The sequence below is a fragment of the Triturus cristatus genome, chromosome 6, assembly GCF_964204655.1.
Source record: "Triturus cristatus chromosome 6, aTriCri1.1, whole genome shotgun sequence".
NCBI lineage: Eukaryota > Metazoa > Chordata > Amphibia > Caudata > Salamandridae > Triturus > Triturus cristatus.
Genome location: NC_140589.1, coordinates 1,303,435,994 through 1,303,451,998, shown reverse-complemented (window position 1 = coordinate 1,303,451,998; position 16,005 = coordinate 1,303,435,994). Strand labels below are relative to the sequence as shown.

Here is a 16,005-nt window from a genome sequence, read left to right as displayed (position 1 = left end):
GCCTATTTTCTCGTTCATTACCATCTTATTCTTTCACCTCTATCTTCCACAGTTTCCTCTCACATTCTATCACCGCTGTCTCCATCCAGTTTCTCTCCTCTCTACCTCTCATGTTCTCAACCCCATCTGGATAAGTCGCATTCTTATTTCATTTAGTTTTCCTTTTGCTTCCATATCCCCAATTTCATGTCCTCATCTCACACCAGTGTTTTTTTTTACCTCAACCTCTCATATTCTTTTGCCTCAATATTTCACAAACACCAGTGCTCAGTCCGTTAAAAAACAATTAAAATAAGTGATGCCTAATTTCTTTCTATTAAAACAGGACTCAATTCTACCACAGATGCTGATGACTGCCTGCATAAAAACTGCAGAAAACGTTGTGCTCTCACACTGCCTCTTTAGAAAATTGTTTGGTTAGGGGCAGAAGTGTCCAGTGTATTCAGGGATACATTTTTTTCTAGCTTGTTATCTTATGTAACTATCAACCATTGGCAAAGCCAATAGTACTTGTGTGTTGTAGGTGTAATGTTACTTGTTGCATTATATATCTGGATGCAATGACAAAAGCAGCAAAATACCAGTCGGGCGGCACACTATGCTAAGCACAGATTTTTAACTTAAGTGTTTTTAAGCCACGCCTTTAATTACATCGGCCACGCCCCTTGCCCCATTCTAATGAGGAAGGCTGGCAGGGCCAGACAGAGACACTAATGTGCTAGGCAAATAATGGCATGTGAGTAGCTGCACCAGTCCGATGAGCCTTTCAAGGGCCCCCATCTGCCAGTCGTGATTTCGCCTACATTTTCAGTAGTGTCAGAGTTCTGAAGTTTCCCAGCTCCATAAGCGGGCAGATAGTCAATGTAGGACTTGAACTCCTTAATTTAAAATGACACGAGCAGGACCGCAAGTCCCAGAAAAGAGATTTGGACAGAAGGTGCAACTCGTTCACGGGCCTAGTAAACTACGGTGATCGCTAACCAAGTCCGCCTCTGACACATAAAATGGCTGTGATCCTAGGTTCAAATGTCATCTTTATTTACAAGTCACCAAGGAATAGACGTGGCCAAACTTCGTCGACGTGGTTACACGCCTGCCTCCCCGTGGCCAGCAGCTGCTCAATATCTTTCACCGTTGGGGCCCGGGGCGAGCCTTCGTCGGACCCCGTGGAGCCCACGGCGCCCCCTTCATCTTCTATGCCACCGGCAAGGGTGTATCCGCAGTCACTCTCTGACTGCCAAGCCTTGGAGCATATCTCCATGCCAAGGGCCTGCCAGCGTTCCCAAATGCCAGTTGAATTTCTGGAGACATGCGGCAACAGGTCCCAGCGGAGTCACACTGCACTTTGCAATTTAATTAACGTTAAGTTACGTAATTCAGTTTTAACTCAGCCTGCCAGCTCGTCAGCATATCGCTATTAACTGAACTTTCAAATGGCGATAATGCTGAGCGATGACTGTGCTGTTTACTCATCAAACAGCTGATGGGTACAGCGTGAAGCACAATGCAGAAATAGCACTGTGTGCAACTTGCAGGTCACACTTTAGAGACCCCTGGTGTGGCGTAAAGGCCAGAGCTGTCCGCGTTGGAACTGGGAAACCGGCTTCCAGTTTTGGCGTCGGATCAACATCCTGTGATTCTGGGCAAATCATTTAATCTCCCTGTGTCTACAATAAAGTTTAATGTGTCCTTGTTTAATGTAACTAGTGCTCCTGTAAAGCGCTCCAATACCTTCGGGTCGAGTTCGCGCTATATAAAACTGCCAAACAAACACAGCATTTCAATCTTTCCCGATCGCTGGCATGACACAAATTACATTTTCCCCATATTATTGTAAGAAAGGATGGCCCTTGATGATGACGTCCTCTAACGTACCCCAAACAAACTCGAATATGTTAAGATAGACAATTCTGTCTCAAAAGTCACACTTACACACTAACGCCTTTCAGAGTGTGTCATTGCTCCAAGCCTGGCAGTTGGCCCCTATACTTTTAATATCTGTTTTGAGACATTAAGAAAAATATGACCAGCTGGAAGTATCATTCTACCACTATGGTTATGGTTCTCCACCGTATATAACAAGCATCTGCAATGCAATAGGTCTCGCAGTTACGCAAGTTTGAGATATTGACATTGCAAATAACAATTCCTTTTATTTTTGTTTTTGTTTTAAAAACATAAATAAAAGGCGTTGTCATTTACAGTTCGCAAGTTTGCAGTTTATAACTTACCCAGCCGTGTCTCTGCAGTTAAAAAGACCCGGATTATAAACGTACTAACATAAGTGTATGAACACTCTCTTCACTTACCCTAGAGTTTACTTTTCACAACAAGGCGCCTCTCTCTTCTCTTTTATTGTTCTCACACAAAATATTAAAATATTGAACCAAACAAGTATACACAACAGTCCAGTGGGTTAATTTTCTGCAGATAGTAGTCTGAGATTGTGAGTCACTTGATGAGCAGGAGGGAAATGCTGCCGGGAGTCAGCTGCCCAAATGAGTATTTCTCTCAATGGGCCGACGACACTTCCTAGTAAAACTGGGCCGAGAATACCACGAATGGCAGGAGATGTGAGCTAGTGGTTACACTGCGGTGAAAGAAGCAGATGTTTTGGCTTCTGGTCACGGATTCTCAATGTTATTAAATGGTGTGGTCTTGGGCATATATTTTTTCCCTATGTTGACTAATTTCTTTACATAGCCGTCTTGAAAGTGGATAGGTCCTGTAGAGATTGTGTGGAATATTTGTCATTCACCTGGTCAGGAGAGTTGGTCCTGGGTTGGCACCAAGCATTGGCATAGCCAATAGGTCTCGCCTTTGGGACCTAATAAGTGTTTAGCCATGCAACAGTTGATGTTGTTGCACCAAGGCTATTGTGCTGCATAACTAAATACTTATAAGGTCCCAAAAGCGAGACCTATTGGCTATGCCAATGCTTGTTTGGCATGCTTATGGAAGTCCTGACGAACAAGTTACCTACCTTCGGTAACGATGTATCTGTAAGAAACATTAGTTAGTTAGATTCCTCACCTTAGAATATCCCCAGGCGTCAGGCTGGATCCGGAAAGATTTTTGTAGCAATACCCCTTGCGCGTCGCTAGGCGTCATCTGCGGCTCCGCGTCCGTCGTTGGCGTCGTCCGCGCCAGGAACGCAGAGCCACGCAAGAGACCGACACTGGTGCTAAAAGGTCTAGGGCCCTGAACAGGATGACCTTAACCCTAGATGTCGGTTCACAGAGCAGGGAGGATGGGTGGGTCGGTGAGGAATCTAACTAACTAATGTTTCTTACAGATACATCATTACCGAAGATAAGAAACTTGTTCATCTGAAAGAAACACGTTAGTTAGATTCCTCACCTTAGAATAGATACCCCAGCAATACCAACCCCGGTGGAGGGTCTGCGAACCAAGATCACACCAGAAAGTCCTGGAGAACAGAACGGCCAAAGAAGCCATCTCTCCGGACTTGGCTGTCCAGGCAATAGTGCTTGGCGAACGTGTGCAGTGAGGCCCACGTCGCCGCCTGACAGATGTCCTGCAAGGGAACTCCCCGTCCCAGGGCAATAGTCGCCGCCGTGGCCCGGGTGGAATGGGCTCGCAGCCCAACAGGAGGGTCCTTTTTCGCCAAGGAGTAACAAACTTTTATACACAAGTCGACCCACCATGAGATGGTGCACGGCTCTCCCCTTCTTAGCACCTACGTATCCAACAAAAAGATGGTTGTCCACCCGGAACTGTCTGGTGCAGTCCAAATAAAAGGACAGCGCACGTTTGGGGTCCAGACGGTGGAGGCTCTCTTCCTCTTTCGAAGGATGCGGAGGCAGAAAGAAGGTGGGCAAAGTGACCGATTGCCCGATGTGAAAGTCACCACTTTCGGAAGAAAAGAAGGACGAGTCCGGAGGACAACCTTGTCCGGATGAACAGAAAGAAAGGGAGGCTTAGACGACAGAGCCTGGAGCTCACTCACCCGTCTAGCCGAGGTGATAGCTACCAGGAAAGCAGTCTTAAGAGTCAGAAGACGAAGTGGACAATTGTGAAGGGGCTCAAAGGGAGCGCACATCAGAAAGGTCAAGACAAGATTCAAATCCCACTGAGGCATTACGAAGGGGACAGGAGGAAACATGTGAGTAATGCCTTTAAGAAAACTCGAAACAACAGGGGACTTGAAAAGAGAAGGCTGATCAGGAAGCCGTAAGAAAGCAGAGATTGCAGAAAGATAACCTTTCAAGGTGCCCAGAGCAGAGCCCTGCTGGGCCAAAGAAAGAAGAAAGAGTAGAACCTCATAAAGAGGGGCGGAAAGGGGATCCACAGCCTTTGCTGTGCACCATGCCACAAATTTGTTCCACCTGCAGGCGTATACCGATTTTGTGGAGGGACGCCTGGCTGCCAGAATCACATCACAGACTTCAGGAGGCAAGTCAAATGGCATCAACGGTCGCCGCTCAATCTCCACGCATGGAGGTGGAGACTGGACAGGTTCGGGTGGAGGACCGTCCCCTGCTGCTGCAACAGAAGGTCCTCCTGAAGAGGCAGTCGTATCGGAGGATCGATTGACATACTGAGTAGCTCGGGATACCAGTACCTTCGTGCCCAATCCGGAGCCACTAAGATGACTTGGGCCCGGTCGCGCCTGATCTTCTTCAGCACTCTGGGCAGAAGTGGTATAGGCGGAAAGGCGTACAACAGACCGCAACTCCACTCACGACGAAAAGCATCTCCGAGCGAGTGCCGCCTTGGTATTTCCAACGTGCAGAACTGCTGACATTGCGCGTTCTCTTCGGTGGCGAATAGATCTAACCAAGGCTCTCCCCACTGCAGAAAGAGACCTTGCACCACGTCCGAGTTCAGACGCCATCCGTGATTCATCATGCACCGGCGGCTGAGTTCGTCTGCTCTGGCGTTCAGAGAGCCCGCCAGATGTTGAACCACCAGGATGATGCCCTGGTGTTCCAGCCATGTCCAGAGGCGCAGAGCCTCCTGACAAAGCGTCCACGACCCCACCCCACCCTGTTTGTTGCAATACCACATGGCGGTGGTGTTGTCTGTGAACACCTGCACGACACTTCTCCGGACAGAGGGAAGGAAGGCTTTCAGTGCAAGCCTGATCGCTCTCAGCTCCAAAAAGTTGATATGGAGGTGAGACTCCGCCGGAGACCAGAGGCCTCTGATCTCCGCCTCTCCCATATGGCCCCACCATCCCAGGAGGGACGCGTCCATCACTACTACGTGCTCCGGTTGGGGTAGGGAGAGGCATCTGCCCCTGACCCAATCGTGGTCCGTGAGCCACCACTGCAATTGTTTCGCAGTGCCCTCCGAGATCAAGACATGGTCGGACAGGTTGCCTCGATGCTGGGCCCACTGAAACTTCAGGTCCCACTGGAGAGCCCGCATTCGCCACCTGGCGTAATGCACCAACAGGATGCAGGAGGCCATCAGCCCCAGAAGCCGCAGCACCAACCTGACTGAAACCCAGGATAGAGGCCGAAAGATGGGAATCAGAGCCTGAATATCCCGGACCCGCTGTTCCGGAGGATAAGCCCGGAACTGTGCCGAATCGAGAACCGCTCCGATGAAGAGGAGCTTTTGGGAGGGTCTCAGGTGTGACTTCGGCACGTTGATGGAGAACCCCAGCAAATGCAGGAGGTCGGCCGTAGTCTGGAGGTGGGAGACGACTTGCTGGGGCGAGCCCGCCTTCAACAGCCAGTCGTTGAGATAGGGGAAGACTGGAACCCCCGATCTGCGCAGATGAGCTGCGACCACCGCCATCAATTGCGTGAACACCCGAGGGGCACTGATGAGGCCGAAGGGGAGCACGGTGAACTGAAAGTGCTCCTGACCCACCGTGAACCGCAGGTAACGCCGGTGGGTCGGCAGGACGGGGATGTGAAAATAGGCGTCCTGCAAGTCCAACGCGACCATCCAGTCTCCAGGGTCGAGGGCAGCCAGAACCTGAGCTAAAGTTAGCATCTTGAACCGTTCCTTCTGGAGGAAGACGTTGACGCTCCTGAGGTCAAAGATAGGGCGTAGGCCCCCTTTGCCCTTCTTGGGAACCAGAAAGTAGTGGGAATAGCAACCACGGCCTACTTCTGGACCAGGAACGCGCTCAACGGCCTCTTTGGCCAAGAGGGCCGTAAATTCCTCCCGCAGAAGATTCAAGTGATCCTCCGATATACGGTGGCACTGCGGTGGCATGGCTGGAGGGGTCGTCTTGAAGGGGAGGGAGTAGCCCCTTCGGACGATTTGCACCACCCACCTGTCCGAAGTGATGGATCACCAGTGGAGCAGGTGATGGCAAACTCTGCCGGCCACTGGCGTGGAATGGGCCTGAAAGCTCGGACTAGGAGGGCTTTGAGGCGGATGCTGCCGGGGTGGATGTGGACTGACCGGCACGTTGTCCTCCAGTACCGCGGAATCCACGTCCGCGCCCGCGTGCAGGTTGGTTCTGCGGCCGGTGGCTAGGCGGACGTGAGGAGGCGCCCCTTCCTTGGCCACGAAAGGGGCGAAAGGCGGAAGTTTGCGGCCGTGGGGCCGAGAGACCCAAGGACCTGGCCATAGCCCGGGAGTCCTTAAAACGAGTCAGCGCACTATCCGCCTTCTCACCAAAAAGGCGAGTGCCATCAAAGGGTATATCCATGAGGGAACACTGAACATCCCCCGAAAAAGACGTGGACCACAGCCAGGCGTGGCGCCGGAGCGCTACCGTGGTGGAAATCGCCCTACCCAGCGAGTCCGTGGTGTATAGTCCACACCGTATGGCATGTCGTGCTGCATCTCGCCCGTCAGCAAGCGCCTGGGAGAGACGAGTCCGGGTCTCCTCCGGACACAGGGGCAGCACGTCCTACACCATATCCCACAGAGAGTGGGAGAAACAGTCCAAGAGGCAAGCGGTGTTCAAAGACCGCAGGCCCAAACTCAGGGAAGAGAACAGCTTCTTTCCGAACTGTTCCAGCCTCTTGGATTCCCGATCCGGAGAGGCGGACGGGAAGGAGGATTGGGAAGTGGAGGCCTGGATAACCAGACTCTCGGGGTGGGGTGTTGGGACAGGAAACTGGGGTCGCCCGGAGCAGGGCGATGGCGCCGGGCCACGTTCCGATCCACAGGAGGAACTGTGGAGGGCTTGGACCAAGTGCCCTGCAGAACGTCTATGAGGGCCTCATTGAACTGCAGCAGAGGCTCTGTGGAGCTTGATGACGGTTGAAGCACCTCTGTGAGGATGTTAGTCCTCATGGCCACAGCAGGCAACTCGAGCCCCAGGGCTTCGGTCGCCTTGCGCAGCACCACTGAAAAAGCTGCACCTTCCTCCGAGGCCACAGTCAGAGGAGAGATGAAAGCAGCATCCGGGGAAGTGTCCAGACCACTGGCATCCCCCAGTTCGTCTGCCCAGTCCTGTGAAAGTTGGCCCTGTATGGCCATAGGGTCCTCAGACCCCTCCCAGTCGCCCCCGTCATCCGATTCCTGATAAACAGGAGGAATGATCGGAGCCGGGCGGTAGATGAAACGCTCATCCATCGGCGTCGGGTGCGGCGTCAAGCAGTGCCGCGCCGGGCTTGGACAGGGGCTAAACCGGGGAACGGCGTCGTCCGGAGACGGCGCCGGAGGCGCAACCGCTGTCGGCGCCGGCAGACAAGGCATCGTGAGGTCGACCGGCGCCGGCAGAGATCCAGGCCTGGATCCCTCGGGGACCTGTGGCGTCGGGACCGAAGTTGTCGCCGGGGCCGGAGCCGCCGGCACGCGAGGTCGCCCAGTCGAGCCCGCGGGGCCAGAAGGCGCGCCGGCAAGCGTCGACGGCGGAGCCAGGCCCCTCATGGCTGAGAGGAAGGCACTGACCTCCGCCGGAGTCGCGTCTGTCCCAGGGACCGGCGGGTATGGGGACGGATGCAGCTCCTGCGGCTCCGACGGAGCCGCGGGGGTGGAACCACCCTGACCCTCGGCCGAGTCGCGCGACCGGCGAGGGGAGTCCGAAGAGCAGTGTCGCCTCTTGGACTTCTTAGATCGCTTTGACTTACCCGAAGACTTCGAGCCCAACGAGCGATGATGGTGACTGCGGCTCTGCGTCCGGTCCTTGGACCTCCTCCTGGACCGGGACCGTGAGCGGCGCGGAGCCGAGTGCCGCAGCTCGAGAAGCTTACGGGACCGCTCCCGCCTAGCCTTCGAGGTAAAGGCCTGACAATCGGGGCACGACTCCGCGTGGTGGTCGGCCCCCAGGCAGTAAAGGCACCGGCGATGGTGGTCCGTCACCGACATCAGTCAATGACAGGAGTCACAGGCTTTAAACCCAGGCATCCTACCGGCACCAGAGTCGAGTCAACAGAAGACCAAAAAGAGTCAAAAAAGTTTAGTCAAAAATTTACTAAGGGGTAAGCTCTTCCTGGATCGGCGCTGTCTGGCGCGGAAAAAAGAAGAACTGACGTCAGCGCGCGAGGGCGGCGTCTAAGTACTCCTACTACGTCATTCCAGCGCACGACGCCAACGACAGACGTGGAGCCGCAGACGACGCCTAGCGACGCGCAAGGGGTATTGCTACAAAAATCTTTCCGGATCCAGCCTGACGCCTGGGGATATTCTAAGGTGAGGAATCTAACTAACGTGTTTCTTTCAGATATAAAGTCTTCTATGTCCTCCCAGTGCTGGTGTGTGTTGTCTTTTGAGGAGATGGTTGAAGTTGGCCATCTGTCTTTGGGTGCCAGCCACTCAACTCCAATATTCTATCCACCACTTCCAATCTCTTGCGCTCTTTGTCCAGGGGAGGCCCCTTGGATGTGGTCACGTGTTTCTCTTCCTCACTGTGTAGGCTTCCTCAACATGTCCCCAACTGTACAATGGGTCTTATAAAGAAGGCATGTAGTTTGCTGTGCAAGAAGGTCACTGCCTTTGGTGTTGCTGGCATCTCTCCCTTGTAATATGCTTGGAAGGATGGGAAGGAACAGATTTTTCTAATAAACGGGGCTAGTTTTTTTGTTTTAGCAGGAAATAAGTTGCCTCTTATTCTACCTCCATTTCTAGCCCAAAGGTGTCAACTACCCTTTTAGCCACCCGCTGTATGTAGAAATATCATATGGAGGGGACCGCCTCAAGGGATATGTATCAGGTTCCTTCTGTAGAAAGGCCTTAACATCTTCCCACTGTGGCTCTGCCTTGTCTGTCAGGAAGTCTATTCCCTCAAAGTCTGGATGAGTAAAAATATATGTCCCTTCTTCCATCCCCATGTCCTGTTCTGGCTGCTGCTGTGGTTGATCTTGCTGTGGTGGTTCCACCTCCTACCTCAGCTCCTTAACTCCCAAGGGCTTAGGATCCCTCTGTAGAGACAATGTGTGCTCGAAAGTCTTATTTTCCCTCATAAGGTTCTCTATCTCAACCACCAGTGCCCTCTTCCTCCTCTCTACGTCAATTATGTCAGAGGTTTTCGATACCCCTGACACTTTTCTTTTGAGCATGCTTGTCCCCCCCATTTGTAAGCAAGCATACTCAGAATTTAAGGCAACACTCTTCAGCATATGCATATCTTTAACAGTGCTATTTCCCTGCATGGTAAGATGGAAAGTGTCTTGAGCTTGTACAGCTGCAGGATTTATTCACCATAGAGGGATTGGGTGTGTACAAGATAGTGGTTTCACTCAAAATGTTGTGCTTTGGCATCTTAGGTGGTAGTGTTGATGCCTCCTCCTTTGAAGGCTCTGAGGTCTTTCGGGCCTGGGGCTATGCAAGTTTAGGACCTTGTTTTCAAATATAGTCCTATCCTCCGTGGAAATTTCCTCGAGGTCTGAGCCTTGGCATTTCCCTTGAGACTCCTTGGCCTCATCATTGTCAGAGAAAACAATTTCCTCCACCGACAGAGCACCCCTTCTCTGTATTCCTAACTCCAAACCCCCAGCCATTTCAGCAGCTGCCCAACATCCTTTGAAGAATCCTGTCTTGATGGACTAAAGTTTTGGGCTTGAACTGCAAGCATGAAAAACAATCCTCCCACTTATGGTTTCTTGGGCAGCAGAACCTGCATATGGATGCTCGTTGTTTAGGGAGAACTTCCAGTTTGGGCACAATTTAAAGAGCATGCTCTTAATCAAAAATGGCAAGCAAAAACTTTGAGGATCCCATGTTGACCATTTACTATTTTCTGACAACAACATATTCCACTGACAAAAACTTAAAAAACTTCTCTCCAACATTAAAGGCCTGATTACGATCTTGGTGGATGGGATACTCCGTCACATATCTGACGGATATCCTGTCCGCTGTACTAGAAGTACCATAGGATATAATGGGATTAAGAAAAAAAACATGCAGGATATCCGTCACATTTGTGTCGAAGCATCCGTTCCACCAAGATCGTAGTCAGGCCCTAAGTGTCAATCTCAGCTACTCTCTCGATCTCTTTCTAATTCTGTTAAGGTCTTGCGGCAGACTTTGACAAATTCTTTGGGAGCTCTCTCAATGCACCTAAATAGCCAACCATGAAAAAGAAGAATCTAAGATGGTGGGCATTGTAGGCCTAAGTACGATGCCATACTATGGCTCCCCCTATGTTGACATCCACCCACAATACAATAGTTTTGCAACATAGACACTTCCGGGCCCAACTTAAAAGGCGGAATTGTGCAAAGCATGTATATCTAGAAGCAATTTCACACTGCAAAACATGAATTTCTGCATCTAAACAAATCCTCACTCACATTATTATTTCAATGAGGAAATCCACTTACATTGGTCAAAATATTTGCCTGGTTTTGTGGAATTCTGTGAATGAGTAAATCTACTTTAAGGTGGGAAAGGGGACGGACAGGGAATTTCCAAGGTGAAAAATCAGAACAACTTTGTGATCACTTACAAATGCTTTTAATGATCTTTACTGGTGGAAAAAAAGATGAACTGTTCTCCTTCAAAGGGCAGAGTTAGTGTGTTTTGAGTATAGAAAATGGATCATAAACACATTTTATGTTCAGGTAAAGGGAGAGGAAGTCCCTGTAGAATAAATGGACCATAAAAATTGTGAAATGGTCTTTATACTGAGCCTCAATTGAAGAATTCTCAGCCGATGGATAGCCTAGCATAAGTGCAGGAGAAGCTTATACCTGCAAATTGTGTTCAGAAATCCAGGGTCGTCCCTTTTGAAGTTCTGAAGCGATAGACAGTTGCAAGCATACAAATATAATAAATATGCAGCACCGATGAAAATAAAGGCGTGATAATGTGTTATTATTTTCAAACAATATTTAACCAGCAAATGTAGCCTAGCAGAAGGCAGGGAATACTGCTGGAAAGTGTTCTCTCTCCACATTGTTTCACTAGCAAACTTGAAGTAGGTTTCATTAACTAACCATACATGATGCAGTGAGGGAATGGTAACTCAAACTGAAAATGCAGCATTCAATCTCTAGCATTTTAAAATTAACCACAGTTGTCTTGTGAAATAAATGTCAGCCTACTAAAGTAACTCAGAAGGGTAGGCTGTCTGTTTCTTTCGTACAGTAACTGGTATGATTTCTGGTGGCACTGGCTGGCCTTTCACTTAAATCATTTTATGCGTGCAATGTTGCACAACAGTAACAACCTATAGATTAGTTTGTGCAGTAAAACAAAAACTGCAATCTTGATCCTAGAATCTGTATTCTATGTGCTCACGGTCAACTCTTTGTGTATTGTAGGGTTATGGTCAACATTTTAGTGACTCAAAACAACTTCGCCACGGTCAACACTCAAGTAAACTTATTTTTTTACACTTTGGGAGATTTCCAGATCTTGCCAGTAGATGGCGGAAAAATGCACCGCATATGACTCTAGAAGCGGATTTACAAACCAAAATTACTGACAAGGGTTTGTGCTAACATACTAAATGACTTCTAATGTTGAAAGAGCTCATAATAAATTCCCTGTTGGTAGCCCAGATGAGAAATGAGTATGCAGCTGTTTAATGCAATCACCCCATCAGCCTCCTTCCAACAGATGTCTCATGACTTACAAACGCCCCACAAAAATATATAGTAGCTTAACAGTTGTCCAGGACAGTGACTATGCATGCCAACAGAGTGGTAGCAGCTTTGGCTCTGGTGGAATGAGCCCTCGGGCCTTCCTTAGGCTGCTCCTAGACCAATATGTAGCAGATTCAGTGCAAATGATGATCTACCTACACAAAGTACTTCTCTGCACTGCTTTACATTCCTTTGTCCCCATGAACCCATCAAAAAGCTGACTGGTAACCTGTTAGTCTTTGGTGTGATCAGCATAGAACCTCAAGACTCTTTTGAGGTCCATCCAATGGAGTCTCGTCTCCTATTTTGAGGGGCGAGGTGGAGCAAAGAACTTTGGGAGGGTGATGGATTATTTAATGTGAAATTTAGTCATGGCTTGTCGCAAAAAAGTTGCCCTCGACCTGAACACCAGTTTTACTGGAAAAAAGGTGGTGTAGGGCAGCTGCATGGAGATGACCTGGAGCTCATTCATGTGACGAGCTGAAGTAATCTCAATGAGCAAGACATTTTTGAGAGTCAGCAAATGCAATAGGCAGCTGTGCATTGGCTCAAAGGGACAACACATAATCTTTAATAGTATCCACTGCAAGGATTTGCTGGGCCAAAGACAAACTAACAACAAAACATCAGAGAGTTTGGCTTGCATGGAATCTGTATTGCAAACTCCACACCAGGCCACAACATTTTCCTAGTGCCCGGCATAGATAGACTTTCTAGAGGGATGCCTGTTAGTGAGGATGACATCCACAACCTCAGGGGGTAATAAATGCAGTCATCTGTCAACACTCAGTCTCCATGCAATAAGGTGCAGATTGCGCAGGTTCAGAAGGAGAACTCTGCCCTGTTGGTACGATAGAAGATCAATCTGAAATGGTAGCTTGGTCGAGGACAGATGCTAATTCCCAGAAATTCCGGATACCACAATTTCCTGGCCCAATACAGAGCCATCAGGATTATGCAGCCCAGTCATTCCTGATCTTCTTCAGAACTCGGGGCAGGACGGTGGCGAAAATATCCAACCAGCGCTCTCTCCACATGTGGATAGTGTCCTGTGCCCCTCAGGATGCAACTGCCATTCCAGATAAGCCAGGTTGTGCTGGCTGCTCATTAAATCTGGCATTTAAAGATTCCTCCAGATGGTGCACGAGTAGGGAGATGCCTGAATGCTCCAGCCAACTCCAGAGGTATAGCATCTTTTGGGACAATGCCATGATCCCACTCAGCCTTGCCTGTTGCAGTACCAGATGGTGGTGTTTTTTGTCTATAAGTACCCGCGTCGGCTTTCCCTTGATGGATGGCAGGAAGGTTTCAATGCCAGAAGGATGGCGCTCAACTCCAATAGATTTATGTGGAGCCAGATTTCCACTGGAGTCCTCTGATCACCAGTCCCATTTGACCTCCCCTGCTATGAAGGGATGCATCTGTCACCAGCGTGAGCTCTGGGTGGGGAAGAGAGTGCGTTCTGATGCTAGTCAGGTAGCCACCAAGCACCACTACTGCAGGTCTTGTTCAGTAACAAAACAGGTGCCTTTCTGCTGGGCCCACTAAGACTTAAGATTCCACTGCAGAGCCTGCATATCCTACCTGGAGAAGTGGACAAGCAGGATGCATAAGACCAACAGGCCAGGAAACCTCAGAGCTGTTCTCACTGAGATCCAGGACCTAAGCTGAAACATCAGGATCATAGCCTGAATGTCCTGGGCTTGTGACAGAGGACAGGCCCTGAACTGCACCATGACCATAATAGCTCCTTTAAAAAGAAGCTTCTGCGAAGGAGTCAGGTGTGACTTCGGCACATTGAGCCATAGCCTCAATTATGTCAGGAAGTTCAGCATCATTAGGAGGTGGTCTGCGACTAACTGTGGTGAACCGCCTTCAACAATCAGTTATTGAGGTAGGGGAAAACTAGTACCCACAACCTTCGCAACCTTTGCAGATGGGTGGCAACCACTGCCAGCACTTTCATAAACACCCGAGGAGCGCTGGTAAGGCTGAAGGGGAGCACAGTAAACTGAAAATGGTCTTGGTTAATTTTGAACCACTTATTCCGTATGCGGGACGGCAGGACAGGCACATGAAAGTAGGCATACTGTAGATCCAAGGCAACCATCCAGTCACCCGGATAGAAGGCAGACAAACTTAGTTCAGTGTGAATTTGTATTGCAGAAGGAAGGCTTTCAGAGGGCAAATATCTTAAATAAAACAAAGGCCTCCATCCTTCTTTGGCACTAGAAAATGGTGGGAGTAACAATCCGTCCCTACTTTCGAGGTAGGTAACTTCTCAGCAGTCCCTTTTCCCCCACACAGCCTGCACCTATTGCTGCAGGATGAATAGTTGCTCCTACGAAAGCCACCTTGATGTGGAAGATGGCAGCAGTGGGTTGAAAAGACACATAGCCTTGCTGGACGGTCAGGATGATCCACCTGTCAGATGTGATGGACTGGCACTTTGGAAGTTAATGTCTGGTCCTGCCTCTCACAGGGTGGCTGTATAATGCTAAGGGCAACCTACGGCCGCTTGGGGGATATGCCAGTGGAGCAGGAGACTGAGAAGAGAGATCACCAGCCCTGAAGGGAATGAAGGGACTGAGGTGGCTACTGCAAGTGGTGGCAGGGTCTGATATTGTCTATATATCAACCCTCTGAAGTAGCCTCAAAAGGGCCAAAACTGATGAGGACCTTGTTGAGCAGGGGTGGAAAGTCCCAAGGAACAATATCCACATTTGTAAAGCACGAACAATCACCCGTAAGGGTCTCTAGGCGCTGGGGGCCGTTGGGAAGATTAAGCAAGCTATTGCCCAGAGTCACATGGTGCTAGGCTAATCTGCCGCCGGGGATCGAACCGTGATCCCCAGATTCCAGAGTCAGTCGCCCTGGCCGCAGCGCCACACCTCTTCCTCACTATGGCTCTGCAGAAACAGACTTTTTGCGAAATAGGTGGGACCCATCAAAAGGCATATGCATAAGTGATGCCTGCATATGTCCAGAAAAGCCAGTGGATTGTATCCATGCATCGCACACAAGCACCACGAGTGCCCATCGCTTGTCTCAACCAATCAATAATATCCAGGCCAGCCATAATTAAAAGTTCTCTTGTTGTGCTTCCTACAGTTAAAGGTCTGGCTGCAGCCACGCTATTCTGAATGGTTTGAGTCAAAGATGCCGAGACTCCCTTGAAACCACCAGCAAGATCTCACTGGTTATGCCCCAGAGAGCATGCATAAAAATGCCTAATAGGCAGACAACATTAACAGTCCTTGATGCCAAGGTAGTGGAAGACAACAAAGACCTCCTGAATGCCTCACTCCTTTTGGACTCGCTGTCAGGAAGAGTCAATGCATTAGGATTCACTTTACTCGTTGAAGTTTGAACCACCAAACTCGCAGGGGTAGGATACTGTGTAAGAAAACCCAGGTTGTCAGCCACCCGTCTGCAGCACTTGGATACTTGTCTGTTCACAAGAGTGCACGAGCAAGGTTTAAACCAAGTGCCCATAAGTGTATCAGTCATGGCTGCTCACATGGAAGTAATGGCTCACGAGGCTGGCCCAGGATGCAAAACATAAGTAAGCATATCTGTCTTTACTTTCACAGAATTTGTACACAACAGGTGCCTCACCAGCATACGTCAACAGTTATTCAAAAGGAGATAGAATGTAAAGCTCAGACTTGATTGCAGACCAACATTAAATGAAGAATTCACTCATCCTTTAAGTCTTACATATTGAAACCATAGAGAAGAACACAGCATTTCATCATATTAGTGACAAGGCTTTAGGCATGTGCCACTCATCAAACCATAAAACAACATGTTTGCACCAAAGTGAGTCACCATAAGTGCACTGCAACAACAACAAAGCCAGTGATAATGCATCTAATATTCAGTTTGGGACTACATTTTCTAGACCAGTGTTTTAATTGAATATTTTAATTGTAATATACATATTCAAATTTGCCACCACACATTATCACTGTTTTGCTGGTGTTTGGGTGCACTGTTGATGCAGTATCAGAAATCAAAGATCAATGGTCCAAGA

The 16,005-nt window shown here is 49.3% G+C and overlaps 1 protein-coding gene across 4 annotated transcripts in view; it reads right to left on the bottom strand.

Moving 5' to 3' along the window:
- The window catches only part of UTRN (utrophin), a 1,396,454-nt gene that overhangs the window by 837,810 nt on the left and 542,639 nt on the right, over positions 1 to 16,005 (bottom strand). The window lies entirely within an intron of this gene.